General features: G+C 42.8%; 1 protein-coding gene and 1 pseudogene across 2 annotated transcripts in view; one reads left to right on the top strand and one right to left on the bottom strand.

Moving 5' to 3' along the window:
- The window catches only part of Rgl1 (ral guanine nucleotide dissociation stimulator like 1), a 238,338-nt gene that overhangs the window by 180,337 nt on the left and 42,526 nt on the right, over window positions 1-15,475 (bottom strand). The gene's annotated exons all lie outside the window — the stretch shown is intronic.
- Window positions 1,871-2,341, top strand: LOC114627815 (annotated as a pseudogene).

Here is a 15,475-nt window from a genome sequence, read left to right on the forward strand (position 1 = left end):
ATTAAATCTTAACTATTAAAAGCTAAACATCAATTTATTTAAAAGTCAGGATCAATATGGACTCTTCAGATTTAGAGATGGGGAAGGACTCTCAGAGGGAGAAGTCAAGCAGTAAGTTTTGAATTGTACTTCATAAACAGAGTTTCAAGGGCAGCTGTGCCACTCGCTGGCTTTCACCCTAACCTAAGCACATTCTGAACCTTCCCAAATTATAGTTTCTTCATCTACAAACAAAGAGTCATCATATTCACCTAGCAGAGGTGGTACTGGGCTGAAAGGTGATAGAATGTATAAAGTGGCAGGGGTTCTGTAAATTCCAGTTCCTTCCTTGTAATACAACCAGAAGGAGAGCCCGAGCTCCCTCGCATCCCTCCATCGGCACAGTGCGGCCTCCGGCTCCCAGGCCCTACTGGCAGTAGGCCATTCAGCATATTCGGATGTCCTAGGGGTTGGGTCAGTCAAAATATAGCACTAATAACATCTGAGCTTTGTTCTGGTTTTGCTTCTTTGATATATAGTTATTAAAAAGTTTATAAAACACTTGCTCCCTGTGGCTAGCTGTGGCAATATTGCAAAGAAAATGTAGTTGACTCAGAGGGTTTAATTCTTATGCTTCTTTAGTCTGCAGCCCTTTGGGCCTTGGTCTGCTCAGTTAGAAATCAAAGGGCTGAAATCCTATAATGAAGCTAAGATTATCATTGAGTTTAAAATCTTGCTTGCTCACTAACGTCTCACGGAGAGCATCATCTTCCCTTTGTCCTGGCTCGTGGTTCTTACCCCTGTGATTCTGTGGTCCTGGGGGATTCTGTATGTGCAGGCAAAGCTGCAATAAATGGAATGCCTATATATGAGCTTTCAAAATTAATTAGTTCTGAAGCACGGGATGGACCACCTTGCTTTTAAAACTGCACATGGACCAGGAAAGCTAAGATGCACTATTGTCTGCAATGGGTCTAAGTGTGACTAAGATGCAGAGAAAAAAAGGAAGAAGAAAACAGCATCTGGGTTTAGTTAACATCACAGGGGACATCTACATGAAATAATAAATGAAATAATAAATTTTTGTTCCAAAAGAGAAGTAATTCCCCACCCATGTATGATGTCCATTTATTTCAGAAATATTTTTGGGAAGGGGAAAAAATCATTGGACGGTGGTTTCACAGAGCATCACCGCAGTGGAGAAAAGTCTGCATTTCTCGAAGCTTCAGATGTTAGCACTTCCAACACCTACATGGCAGACCCTCAAAGTGAGTTTAAGCTGAGACCAAGAAACTACTCATAATGTTATTTAGATCCCTCCTCACTGACTCACTCATGAGCTAAACCACTCCAAGTGCTTACCGAACACTTCGAATGTACATCATAGTTAGTTCTAGAACTTGAGATACAGTGGTGAATGACCTGTACAGACATCTTCATTCCACTGTGTCCTCCACTCAGACTGCTACAGGGAAAACTCTAAGCTAATGACTTCCACACAGCAGAATCTTATTTCTCACAGTTCTTGGTAACGGGAAGTCTAAAGTCAAGGCAGATTTGGTGTCTAATGTTCTGCTTCTCAGACTGTACCTTCTGCCTAGGTCTTCTCAGAGGTGAAGGAATGCAGGATCTTTCAGAGGGCTTTTTCATAAGGATAGTACACCATTCATAAGGACCCTGATCTCAGGATTTATTTATCCCCCAATAATCCCATCTCCAAATGTTATTACAGTAGGGATCAGGTTTTAATACATGAATTTTGGAAAGTCACAAACATGATCTGTAGCATGTAGAAACCACACTGAAGAGGTAAATTCACCTCTTACCCTAGAATTAGACAAGACTTCAACCAGAACGGCCATTTGAAAAACTTAGCCTGCTTTTTGCCAAGATGGCGCCGAAATCGAAGAAGGAAGCTCCTGCCCCTCCCAAAGCCGAACTCAAAGCGAAGGCCTTGAAAGCTAAGAAGGCAGTGCTGAAAGGCGTCCACAGCCACAAAAAGAAGAAGACCCGAACGTCACCCACCTTCCAGCGGCCCAAGACACTGCGGCTCCGGAGGCAGCCAAAATATCCTCAGAAAAGTGCACCAAGGAGAAACAAGCTTGACCACTATGCTATCATCAAATTCCCACTGACCACTGAGTCAGCCATGAAGAAAATAGAGGACAACAACACACTTGTGTTCATTGTGGATGTCAAGGCCAACAAGCACCAGATCAAACAGGCTGTGAAGAAACTCTATGACATTGATGTGGTCAAAGTCAATACCTTGATAAGGCCTGATGGAGAGAAGAAGGCATATGTCCGCTTGGCTCCTGATGATGATGCTCTGGATGTTGCCAACAAGACTGGGATCATCTAAACTGAGTCCAGATGACTCATTCTAAATAGACACCTTTTTTTCACCATAAAAAAAAAAAGAAAAACTTAGCATGGTATACTTCTAGTTTGGTCTTGTTTTTTAAATAAAACCAAAATTGTTTTGTTTTGTTTTGTTTTTTTCAAAAAATGTCCATTCCATTACCATCCAGTCACCAAATGACAGCTATGCATGCCACAGATCACATGGAGTGGCCAATGACAACGGATACAAATTATAGCCTCACAGTTGTTTTGCTCACCAGGGTGGACACGTGACAATCCTGAAAATCTTTAATACTTTGCAGTGGTAAAACAGCCCAATAGAGTCTTCTCAGCTTCTTATAAACTCCCGTCTATGCTAAGACTACCACAAACACTTCCTCACTTAGAACTAGTGTGTCTTAGGAACTGGACTGAATCTAAATCTACCCTCCTCCCAGCTCTAATTATCCTTGCTGCTGACCAGCTTCTGAGGCTGTGAAGGCATACATGAATTAAACTGTACGCCCTACCGAGTCAGCTTCCTTATCCCACAGACCAATCATCCCAGGAAAACACGCTAACCCCAAGCCTCAGAAACATAAAAGAATGTGGCACACTGATACTGACAATGTGAGTGAGCGGGATTTGTTCATTCATTGTTCACATCAATGCGCTCTCTCGCTCTCTCTCCCTCCCTCTCTCTAGCACACATGGAGAGTTCTGAAGTCAGAGCATTAAATCACCAGCAGGAGTTATTTCAGCTGAACTAAAAGTAAACCACTTAGAGCCCAAGGCTATCCTCTGGCCACTGACGTCTCCCTCCCATTAGAGTTGACAATGGCAGGCTGTCAAAAGACTACATCAGGGCTCCTCCCGCTGTCTCGGGCCTCACACTGCAGCTTTACAAAGATAAAATAATAACTATGTGTCAATCAGGCTATCTTAAATGAGCTCTGTGTAATGTCTGTCAAGGCCCCTCCCAGGCCAGTTCCTGCCAGGAAATCACTAGCACGGAGGGATGGCTGACAGTTTGGGCAGCACCCCTCACTGGGTTTCCTGGTGAGTAGTTTTCTCATTTCCGTGGCTCTTTACATTTTGAAAATGCTTTGTGACAGTTTTAATTACAAGACTTGGGGTACTTTAATCCTCATAACCTATGTAATAAATCTAATTTTATAAATGAGAAAATGTATTCAATACTTGAGGCAGCACTGGTGACTGACTGCTGAGCTCTTAAGTGATGAAGTATCATCACAGTACCACATCTGGGGGCCATCAAGGGTATCAACTGTGAATGCCTTTTGCTCCTCCTCTGCAACCCCTTCCATCCCCCAGAGTTTGGCCAACACTGTAGATCTTGAGAGGAACTGGTGGGTTTATCTGGCATAACACCCAAATAAAGCTCACTGCTGAATCCCACTGAGCACAGCAGGTTCCAAACAAAGAGGATTCCTCAGATAATCCTAACAGTATGCAAAATGAATTCTCCTGCATGGCCTGCCAAGGGAATGTCTAAAGGTCCCATTCACCTTAATGACAGTGAGTGGGGTTGGGATACTCAGCCACAGTAGACTGTAACACTTCACTGCTCTCTGAGATGCTTTCTTGTCAGGCTCATACAGAACCCCAACACCCACTCAGTGCAGTGGATGGTGGAGGGACCCAGAAAAGTGTTCAGTGGAGCTGAGAGTGGTTGCAGGCCCAATGGACAAATGTTCAATTAACTATATCCAAGGACAGCTCTGATAGATAGCTCTAGAATCTGGACTTTACAGTTTGCAGCCTCCTCCAACCAAAGAGGCTGACTGGAGCCAAAGTGGACAACAGAGTAAGGAACTAAACAGCAAGCCACACTCTCCATGTGGCACTGCTTGCATTTCCTGGAGTCCAAGGAGACTGTATGAAAAGTAATTCAGGCCTGAGAAGTCTTCTATAGATCTGCCCAGGAGGGCTGACTCAGCAAGAGCCCGAGTGACCAACCTCCAGGAACAAGTGCTTAGGACACAATCAGAAACCACAGAAAGGCCCCAGAGAAGGCACAACTGCAGCCCAGAGGGAGGAGATGTGTGAACACATCACACAGTGTCAAAGGCAAGGATAGAGCTGGAGCCCAGACAAGCAGCACCCAGATAAACCCCTTTCCTGCTAGTCATCCACTTCTCAGATCCTGGGGCAAACCAGGAGACAACAGGGATGGGCAAAGAAAAGAGGCGCTCTTGTTTCCTTGCTGCTTTGTAAAACTTAGGGAACAAAGGATTTATTTCAGTTTGCCGGTCACAGTCCACCACTGAAGGGAAGTCGGGCAAGAACTCATGCAGAAACTTAGAGCAGAAACTATGAAGGAACACTACCTACTGACTTATTCAGGCTTATAATCAGCTAGCTTAGACAGCCAAGCCTACCTGCCCAGGGAATGGTACTACCCACCGGCAACCTCTTACATCAATTAGCAATCAAGACAATATCCCACAGACAAGCCCATAGCCCAGTTTGATCTAGGACATCCTCAATGGAGGCTCCGCTGTCTGGTGATTTAGGATATGGTCCTGGAGTTTCAGTATTAAGGGTCTATATGTATCTGGTGAGGCACTGCTCTGTGCCATCCCATGTTGGAAGGCAATGGGTCAGAGAGCACACAGTAGCCAACAGAAAGAGTAGGACAAACTTGCTTTTTGTTACAATCTAGTCTCAGGGAAAGAGGTGATCTCATTCCCATAATAAAGGCATTGATCCGTTCAGGAAAGCAGGACAGAATGACCTAATCACTCTTATTAAGCCCTGTCTCCCCACACGATTAAACAGGAGTTAAATTCTCAGTACATGAACTTTGGGGGACATATTCAAGCCACAGCAAGGATTCAGATTTATAATCAGGTGACCACCAAGGTCAGTGCCAGGGCACCTTTAATACTACAGTACTTGAAAGCTTCAGAAGAATGAAATTACCCTCTCTTCATCAAAACATTGGAAGTCTCCAAAAACTAAAACCTAAGGCCTGTTCTATGATCAAGTCCCTGGGTGATCTCAGGGGCAACAGCTGATGAATCCGAGTCTCTGTTTCCTCATCTGGTTGCCTCAAAACCTTGACATCTGTTTTCTGTCTTTTTGGGATATGACTTCATATGAGATGCTAGTGGTACATATAGATACTTTCTGACGAGCCTTACCAAGTTGAAACCTAACTACAATGCCTTTCTCAGAGGCTGCACCCAATGGTTTTAACTCAATAACAGATACTACCATAGACTTACAGCTCTTTCTTCCTGTAAAAATCACTCATAATGACTGGAGTGGCTAAGTGCACAGTGTGGTTTATCATGGGACGCAAATGGCTGCTTCATTACTTTGCTCAGGTCTGAGCAGGCTGGAGATAGGAGTGAGAAGAGGAATTAGACTTCAATATTAATCTGACCACAGTCACTGAAAGAACCAGCACATCCCCATGTGATATGGGAAAGCTCAGCTTGGCAGACACAGCACCGTGTCCAACATATAATGATAGCAACTGGAACAACAGGACTCAGTGTTCTAACGTGAGGCTACAGCACCACGGACTTGAAGGCTGGCCCTCCAGAGAACATCAAGAAGCCTTAAGTCTGCCCGCAACTGATAAAACTTAGACTTTGGGTTAAATTTATGACATCTCTAAATGTCATTGGGAATTGATGAGAATAAGGGAGGCTGAAGAGTTGGTTCAGCAGTTGAAAGCACTTGACTGCTCTTTCAGAGGTCCTGAGTTCAATTCCCAGGCACCACATGGTGGCTTACCATCATCTGCAATGGGATCTGATGCCCTCTTCTGATATACATGAAGACAGAGCAGTCATAGACATAAAATATATGAATAAAAAAAACAGAGGAGGAGAGAGAAAATAAGGAAGAGACAGATGACTAGGCAGGTAAACAAGACCCAAAAGAGTCAAAGGGTCAATTCTGGGAAGTACAACAGAGCATATATTGGAATTAAACCAAGATTAAATTATTCAAGCCAGGGCTAAAGAACAGAGGCATCCAGCTTAGCAAAAGAAATAAATCAGAAGAGGCCAGCACACATGACCCAGTGGTTCTATCTAGGGTGAGGACAGAGCCTACATAGGGAAATTGCTAGGTCTAACACAACCTATCAGGTTACAGCAAACACTGTAATGAAAAGATACAAAATTGAGAAAATTATCACAGAACAGTCTATTATTTTCGCCACTCTAAATAAAAAGCTAGGTATGGTGGTTCACATCTGAAATCCTATCACTCTCAAGGTAAAAGAGTAAAATTGCAAATTTGAGACCAATCTGGACTACATAGCCACTGTATCAAAAGAGAGAAAGGCTATTTATATAGGAAGATAGGCTGGCCCAAAGACTCCTTGAAGGACTTTGTAATGAAGTCACAAAAATAAAAGGTGGAATTGTGTCCAAGTCCATGGCCTAGAGCAATTTTGGAACAGACACCAATGCAGGACTGACAATTTCACTTCAGTGATACCTAATCAGTCTAGACCAAAAGAATGAGATGCTGAAAATTAACTTTAAAACATCACTTAGGACAAGTTACATCAACCCTTGTGTGAGAAACATACTGGGAGAATTCAGTAAGTCCTGAGCCTGCCCCTGTAGTGAATCACAGAAGCCATGGATACAGCAGTGGATTCTGCTGCTGACAGAAGCAGAGGAAGGATGTCCTGCATTCTCCCTGCCTCCTCCATCCCATTACAGCCTGTTCCTGGTTTGGTCTTACTGAGTCAAAAGATAATCACACAGGAGAAATGCAACCTGCTGGTACCATCACTCCTCCCATACGGAAGAGTTAGGAAGAGAGACAGTGATCTGAGACTTTTGTAATCTGGCAGTTCTGATATTCTAGTAAATTAATTTGGCAATACAGAGTTGAAAGGCATGATACTTAAAAGTGAAGGTGAAGTAGTTGTATGCAACTAAATATTCAAATTTGGCTGCACCAGACATGATGGCACAGGTATGGGGGATGGGAGGATTTGAGACAGGAGAACAGAAGTTCAAGGCTAGCCTTAATTATACATTGAAGCCATGCTTGCAAAAACATCCAAATTTGGCCTCAACATGCAACACCAATGACAGTTTTGAATCTTGGAATTAAAGACTTGGCAGGAATAATACTGAGATACTTAGTTTGTAACAGCTCCACTGAGCATTTCAAGATGCTATGAGATACACTTAAGGAGGACTTCATGCAACATGGTCATTTAGAATGACTGGAATTCCATCCATTCATACACACACACACACACACACACACACACATTCATCATCTACTTACTGGGTGGGCTGTTCCAGACACTTGGACAAAACCAGACCAAGTCTCTGTCTATGTGGAACCTACACATTAATGGGAGGCAAGAAAAGCAATCAAATAATATACTAGAAAATCACCAGCGCGATGCAGAGAAACAGCAATGGATTAAGAAAGGAAAGTGAAAAACGAGTTCTCCAGCTGTCTAATGCTTGGTGGGGGAGGCCTCACTGAGGTCCCATCTAATCAGGCTTGGCAGACATGAGAGGAGACATAAGGCCTGAGAGTGTAGAAAGATGACTCTTCTAGGCAGACAGAAGTGCTTTGGGAGCAGTTTAATACCTGGCAAGAACAGCAAAAACACAGAAAAGAGGCGATAGACAGAGGTCATAGCACCAAGGTGATGTCTTCAGCTGTTGCCCTTCATTAACTAGAGAAACCACTGAAGGACTCTGAACAGACAATGGCATCACAACAGACACTGTGCTTAGAGGAACTTGAAGACAGTGAACCTCAGAGGCCAGGTCGGAGGCTAGCCAAACAGGCAAACTCCAGAGGAGGATGTGGGTTAGACCACAGTGGGGGAAGCAAAGGCAGGAACAACTGGACAGATTCAAGATGTAGTTGAAAGATATGCACAACAGAATCACATGATGTGAGAAGAGAGAAGTCGGAGGGATGGCTACATGTGGGGCCTAGGGACAACTCTGAGAGAAACAGCCTTGAGGATAAGAAGCAAGTTTTTGTTATAAACATGGTGAGCTAGATATTTAAGACAAGATGCTGACTGATATTGGTGAGAACATGAACTACCTTGCATTCAGGAAGAAGACAAGACTGGAGATGTAAACTTTAGATTTGTCAACATACACATAAAATTTCAGACATGAAACTTGACCAAATCCCTGATGCCTACGGACTGAGCTTGGTAAACTTAACTGAAGTCACATGAGAACATTATGACAGTGCTCTATGACAATCACTGTCTGTATGTGATGAACTATTTCCCTGCCTGTGCATGTAGAACAGTGCCATTTTCCCCTGGGGGTGGGGGGATGGGGGAATGAGAAAATAGTACTAATAACTTCTTGTGTTCCATGGGTCAGACAGTTGGGGAATGCTGGTTATGTCTCTAACATAGTCGAGGAAGTGACAAGAGAACAGGAAGGGAAAAAAGCCATCGAGGTTAGAACAAAGCCCATTAAAGATCATAAAGTTAATGGGTCTAGTAGTGTGACAACTGAGAAGTTTCAATCACATTTGACTACATGGGGGTCTCTAGGGACCCTTGACAACTGCAGTTTAGGAGGTCTATAGTTGAACTGGGTTTAAGAGATGATGGTGGGTTAGGGAGATGGCAAAGTGGGTAAAGTGGTCACTGCATAGGAAAAAGGACCTGAGCTCAGATCCGTAGATACTCATAAAAGCCAGGTGTGGCCATGTGCACCTATAATACCAGCACTGAGAGGTAGGGATAGGAGGATTCCAGTGGCTTCCTGGCAAGCTAGCCAATCAGTGAATGACAGGCCCTGTCATAAAAGTAAGATGGAGAGAAATCAAGGAATGGAGCAATAGAGAACCAACATCAACTTTTGGCCTCCATAGGTATATTCCTGCCCATGCACGCATGCACCACACACACACATACACACAGCACATCAGGGGAGGGAGAGGTAGGAAGAGTGAATCTTCTTAAGTCTAACAAAATAGTGGTTCAAACTATAGCTAAAACTTCCTATAAATCACTTTTCAAATGTCTAGGTCAGTCAAGCTGTACAAAATTCTAAGCAGTCTTAACTGATAAGGAACTCACTATGGGCTATCTAATGTTCATTGGCCAAAAATGCGAAGTCATTGATACAACCCAGTTCTGCTAGCTGTTTTGTTTTCTGTTGTTGGTTGTTTGGTTATTTTTTGAGACAAGACCACACTATCTAGCCCTGTTTGGCCTGGAACTCACTATGTATACCTTTTGCAAGAATTTATCTTTAAATAAATGCTGAACAACCAAGCAAAACTTAAAACTAGACTGAACATTGAAGTTACAATTAACACCCATTTGAAATCCAGATTTCAAATATTTATTTTCATAAATAGCTTTGTTAATATAACTAATTAACTATAAAGTAGGTAGCATTAGAAACATGTACCTCTCCAGACAATGGTGGCACATACTTTAATTCCAGCTACCAAGAGATAGGGGCAGGTGGAGCTCTGTGAGTTTGAGGCCGGCCTGGCCTAACAGCAAGTTCCAGAAGAGCCAGAGCTACACAGAAGAAACATTGTCTTGAAAAACAAAGCAGGTTAGGGGGGTAATGTACCTCTAAAAGAAATCATGCTACTAAAATCAAACTTGTGACACAACATACTGGGCTACTGAATAGTGTTCATTAGCCAAAATTAAATTAGAAGTCATTGATATAATCTAGTTCTGCCTGTGGTTTTGTTTTTTTATTATTGTTTGATTGTTTTCTGAGACAAGGCCACACTATGTAACCATAATTGGCCTGGAATTCACCATGTAGAAGAAGCTGGCCTAGAACTCACAAAGATCCACCTGCCTCTGCCTCCTGAGTACTGGGATTAAAGGTGTGCGCCATCACAGCAGGTGTGCCCAAAGTAGTAAGCATCCTTATATACATTATTCATATGGAGAGCTTCAACTACTTGAAAGTTGGCAGGGGACAACAAAACACTGTATTCTTCTCATGATTCTATGATTTATTTATGCAATTTACTCAAACCACAAGTTCTCTGCAATTTTTTTCTGTGGATCTGGAATAACAGCATTGGGACACCTCATTAACATTCCTTAGGAGCAAATACAGCTCCTTCTCGTCAATGGTGAGAAAGTGACATAAGTTGCTGGCTAACTGGAGCAATCACAAAGTTTCAGGTGTTCACTGAGTTCGACAGATTGTCCCACTGTCTCAGGAGAATAGAAAGAAAAATCATTCAAAATAATAGAAGTAAGGATACAAGGTTCAGGGCCCCTATGGAAGACTTTCTGATGTGCAGGCTGTGGTGCGGTGCCACACCAGCAAGAGCAGGCCCCACACATGCCCTGTGCCGTGCACACCTTCACTTGCACGGTTTCAGCTCTCTCCATGTGAGTTATCGAAGAGCTCTGGTGATGGGGACGGACGCTAGCTATTCTAGGACTCCCTTGCTTTTCATTTTGTGCATGTTCTGAAAACAGCTACTCAAAACCCAAGATCTTTGGGGGAGGCTGCTCATACCACATTTCCAGGCAGACTGCAGGCTGACAGAAGTGGAAATATTATTTTCCTGAAAACCCCACTAGAGCTGCTCCAGCAATTTCTTGGCTTCGCACATGACCTCAAAGCAAGACAATCTCCCTGTTCAAATCCATCTGCTTTTTAGCTTTAACTCCAGCCTTCCATTTATTAACACGCAATGCAGTCAGAAACAACATCCCAGCAGCAGCCACACTTGCAGGGCTGAGTTGTGACGCTCACAGAAGATAGAGAAATCAGACAGTGAACTCCAACCACAAACCTGATACCCCACAGTCTGCAGTCCTCTTCCAGACAAATGCTATAAGACAAATGCTTTATGTTAGATCTTAAGGAAGGGCTATGATTTTGGTTGGCAAACATCAAGACATCCAGTTGCTCTATTATCTCCGCTAAGAACTTAAAATCCAGTCTAGTCTAGGGGGGGATCAAAAGCAAAAGTGGTTAACAAAGTTTCTATGTGAAGAGCAGGCGTCAAGAACTTCAATCTAATCTTTCACTCTGTGGGTCTGGAATCGGCAGGCTCAGGAAGCTGTGTCATACACGCAGCTGTCTACAGCTACCAGCTGTATAGAATTACATGCTCCAGCTGAGGTGCCCCACACTCCTGGGACGACTGCATCCAAGAATGGATGCAGCCAGTGTGCTTTGAAATAAAGAGTAAACTTTCCCTTCCCAGACTTCTACACTGAGCTCTCTGCCTCGGTCCCTCATCTAGAGCAGTGTACTGGGCAAAAGACCAGGGCAACATCCATTCAGAGAAGCAGAAATAAGGTTGCCAAGGAAACAAAAAGTTAATGAGACAATATTGAGGAAAGCAGCCACATCATCTTGTGCCTTAACAGCTCTCTAAGGGACATTGTAATTTGATTCTGGACCAAGATTCAAGTTTATTCTTTCAAAGGTACATAAAGAATCAACCTCTTGAACTATAGCAAACTGAGAGGTTTAACCAAAGGACCCTAAAAGGTCAACAACGTAAGCTCCTCTCATCAGTTCTGGACTACATCCAGCTCCTGCATCCTGTTTCAATTCTAACTCAAACTACATATCCAGATCCACTACAACACTGCAGACTGCCTGAAACAGGGGGCCCCAAAGCCAGCCTGGATATCCCAGGTACCCAGTGAGGAGGAAGGTTGCCCCAAAGCCAGCCTGGATATCCCAGGTACCCAGTGAGGAGGAAGGTTGCCCCAAAGCCAGCCTGGATATCCCAGGTGCCCAGTGAGGAGGAAGGTTGCCCCAAAGCCAGCCTGGACATCCCAGGTGCCCAGTGAGGAGGAAGGTTGCCACTCTCAAGTTTCATTCTGGCTCACCTGTCCACTCTTAGGACGACAACAGAAAAGAAAGGTTCACTGATTGCTATGTCCCTTCTATGAAAATCCACTTTTGGCAAACATTCTATGACACAGAATGACACCTCAGCATGTCAGATAGTACAAACTTAAGAACGAAGAAATGACTATTTTAAAAGAGAAGATAAAATAAAACACACACATACACACACCAAATAATTCTTAGCTGCCATAGTAGCATCTTCCAGGCAAGCTCTCCACCAGCCCAAAGGGCTTAGGAACCAGCAAGCTGTATAGCTTAGGAACCGCCAAGCAGAACACTTTGAAGCCCTCCCTTTGCTGTGGTCTCCTAGCACCATTTGCCTAGCATTTATTCAGCTCCAACATTTTCTCTTGACTGGGGAGATGTGAACTCAGATCCCCATCATCTGTGTCAAAGCTGAACAGGGCAGCGCACACCCATAAACCCCAGGGGCAGGACAGTCCTGAGAATTGCTGGCCAACCAGTCTGGTTGATTTTAGTGAATTCCACTTGGGTCAGTGAGAGACCTTGTCTCCAAAAATGAAAAAATAAAGTGGAGAGGAACAGAGGGAAACACTCAAAGCTAATGACAGTCTCCATGCAGGGATACAGGTAAGTGTATGTACACACACACACACACACACACACACACACACACACACACAAAGGGTAGGGGAGGGGGAGCTTTCCGTTATTAGTTTCTATCTTACAAACAAAAACTGACTTTGAATAGAAAATAAAGGCACCCAATTATTCTTACTTGCATACAACACAGTTTTATAGAGGAAAAACCCAAAGCCTCAAAGAAAGACAAAGAAAGAGAAGGGTAGAGGAGAGGCAAGGCAAGGCAAAAAGCTGATAAACAGAGGCTGCAGGATACACAGTCAACACTGGAAAGTAAGTACTGGGGCTGGTGAGGAGTCAGCATGCATGAAAGGTACATACTGCTCCCGCCTGATACCTGACTCAGTTCCTTGCACCCCTGTCAGGCAGCTCACAGCTATTCCAGATCCATGGCATTCAACACCTTCTCTGGCCTTCTCAGGCACCCACATATACATGAATATATTAACACAGACATACACAAACATAAATACAAAACATAAATCTAAAAAAAGTATCATATATATTATATATATATATATATATATAAAATAGGGTTTTTTTAAATGAAACAAAAAGTCAATTCCAAAGTTCACAATAACTTCAAAAAATATCAACAACAAAAAATACCTTATGGAAAACTCAAGTGAGGAAACAGATGATTCTTTAAAAATGATAACTATAAAACAGAGGAGGCCACACACAAGGACACACAAGATAAAAGAACATCCCATGTTCGTGAGTCAGAAGAATCAGTATTGTTTCAAATATCAGAATTATCCAATGTAATCAATAGTCAATGAGATTCCAATCAAAATAACAATGACATTCTTTGCATGAACTAAAGTTGTATAAAAACCAAAAAAATACCCTAATAGCCAAAGCAATGCTAAGCAAAAGGAAGAAAGATGGGCCATTATAATATCTCCAGCTATAGCCCAAGTACTACTAAGATATATCACCAACTATACTAACCAGAACAGCATAGTGTGGACATAAAAAACAGACGCAAGGACCATCGATTAGACTTAAAAGTAAGATAGAAACATCTACAGCCACTAGCCATCAGCAAAGGTGGCAAGAACGTACACTGGGAAGAGTACAGTCTCTATAGAATGGGGCTGGGGAACTGGGGGTAAAGGATGAACTGTATTCTTACTGTTTCACACACACACACACACACACAAAAGTCAATTAAATGCAAAGACTCAAATGTAAGATCTGAAACTGTGAAACTACTAGAAGAAAATGCAAAGGAAATACTTCAGGACATGAGTTTGGGTAACAAAAGAGAAATCTGACAAATGGCATTACATCAGACTGAACCGTTTTTGTATATACCAAAGGGAACAGTGGGAAGAGATGGCAAGAGAACATGAGAAAAAGTATTTTGCAAATTCATCTGACAAGGAATTAACATAGAATAGAGAAGAAATTTAACAACTAGAAAGTAAAAATAAGAAAAAAGAAAAAAAAGTAAGTCTGTTAAAAACTGGCAATTGACCTGAATAGACAGTTCTAAAAAAAAAAAAGCAAATAGCCAACAAGTACCTTGGAGAAAATATTCAATAACAATAATTGTCAGGGAAATACAAATGAAAACCATAATGAACCACAAATTAACTCCCGGTAGTTAGAATGGCTATTGTCGGATGCAGAGGAAAAGGGGGCCCTCCTACACTGCTCGGATGAATGTAAATTAGCAGAAGCATTATGAAAAACACATGGAGGTGCCTCAAGAAATAGAAATTGAATGACCACATGATCCAGCAATTGCACTGCCATATACATACACTAGTACATAGAAGAGACATCTGTCCTCACATATTTATTGTGGCACTATTTACAACAGCCTGTATAAGGAATCAACCTAAGTATCAGCTGGTAGATAAATGGATAAACAGAATGTTCTGTGTAAACATAATGGACTATTGTTCAGGCTTAGAAAGAATGGAATCTTGCCGTGGCTTGAAAGAGGAACTCTGCCCACAGGCTCATGGCTTTGAACCTGGTGCACAGCGGTGGTGCCTTTTGTGAGGGTACAGAAGCATTAGACGGTGCAGCCTTGCAGGAGGAAGTATGTCATTAGGAGCAAGGTTGGAGGCTCTGTCTCCTCCCACTTCCCACATTCAGCTTCCTGCTCTGACTGCCCACTGCCATGTCTCCCCTAAAACCATGAGCCAGCAGTTCTCAACCTGTGCACTGTGACCCTTTCAGGGGTCTAACGACCCTTTAACACAGGGGTTACAGATTGGATATCCTGATTTTCATTACAATTCATAACAGTAGCAAAATTACAGTTCTGAAGTAGCAATTAAATCATTTTATGATTGGGCATGTCACAGAAGAGGGGCAGAAGGATATAAGATCCAGAGGACCAGGAATTCTGGTGGGAGATTGTGCCTCCTAGGAATGTCAGGGAAGCTACAACCACAATACCTCAACAATATGGCTGCCTAAACAAGACCTGAATAAGACAACACTAACAGACATGCTAACTCAGGAGAGAAAAGTCTCACAGGGCCCCAACCCTAGACAAAGAGTTACAGATAATTAATGATTGCTAGCAGAGAGAAAGTCAATCTTTGCCAGGGATGGGCCCCCAATCAGTTATCCGAAATCATACACTACTAAACAGGCTCATCAGGTTGTATTTATATATTTATACATTGTGTGTGTGTGTGTGTGTGTGTGTGTGTGTGTGTGTGTGT

The sequence above is a fragment of the Grammomys surdaster genome, unplaced genomic scaffold (assembly GCF_004785775.1).
Source record: "Grammomys surdaster isolate TR1022 unplaced genomic scaffold, NIH_TR_1.0 259, whole genome shotgun sequence".
Taxonomy (NCBI): domain Eukaryota; kingdom Metazoa; phylum Chordata; class Mammalia; order Rodentia; family Muridae; genus Grammomys; species Grammomys surdaster.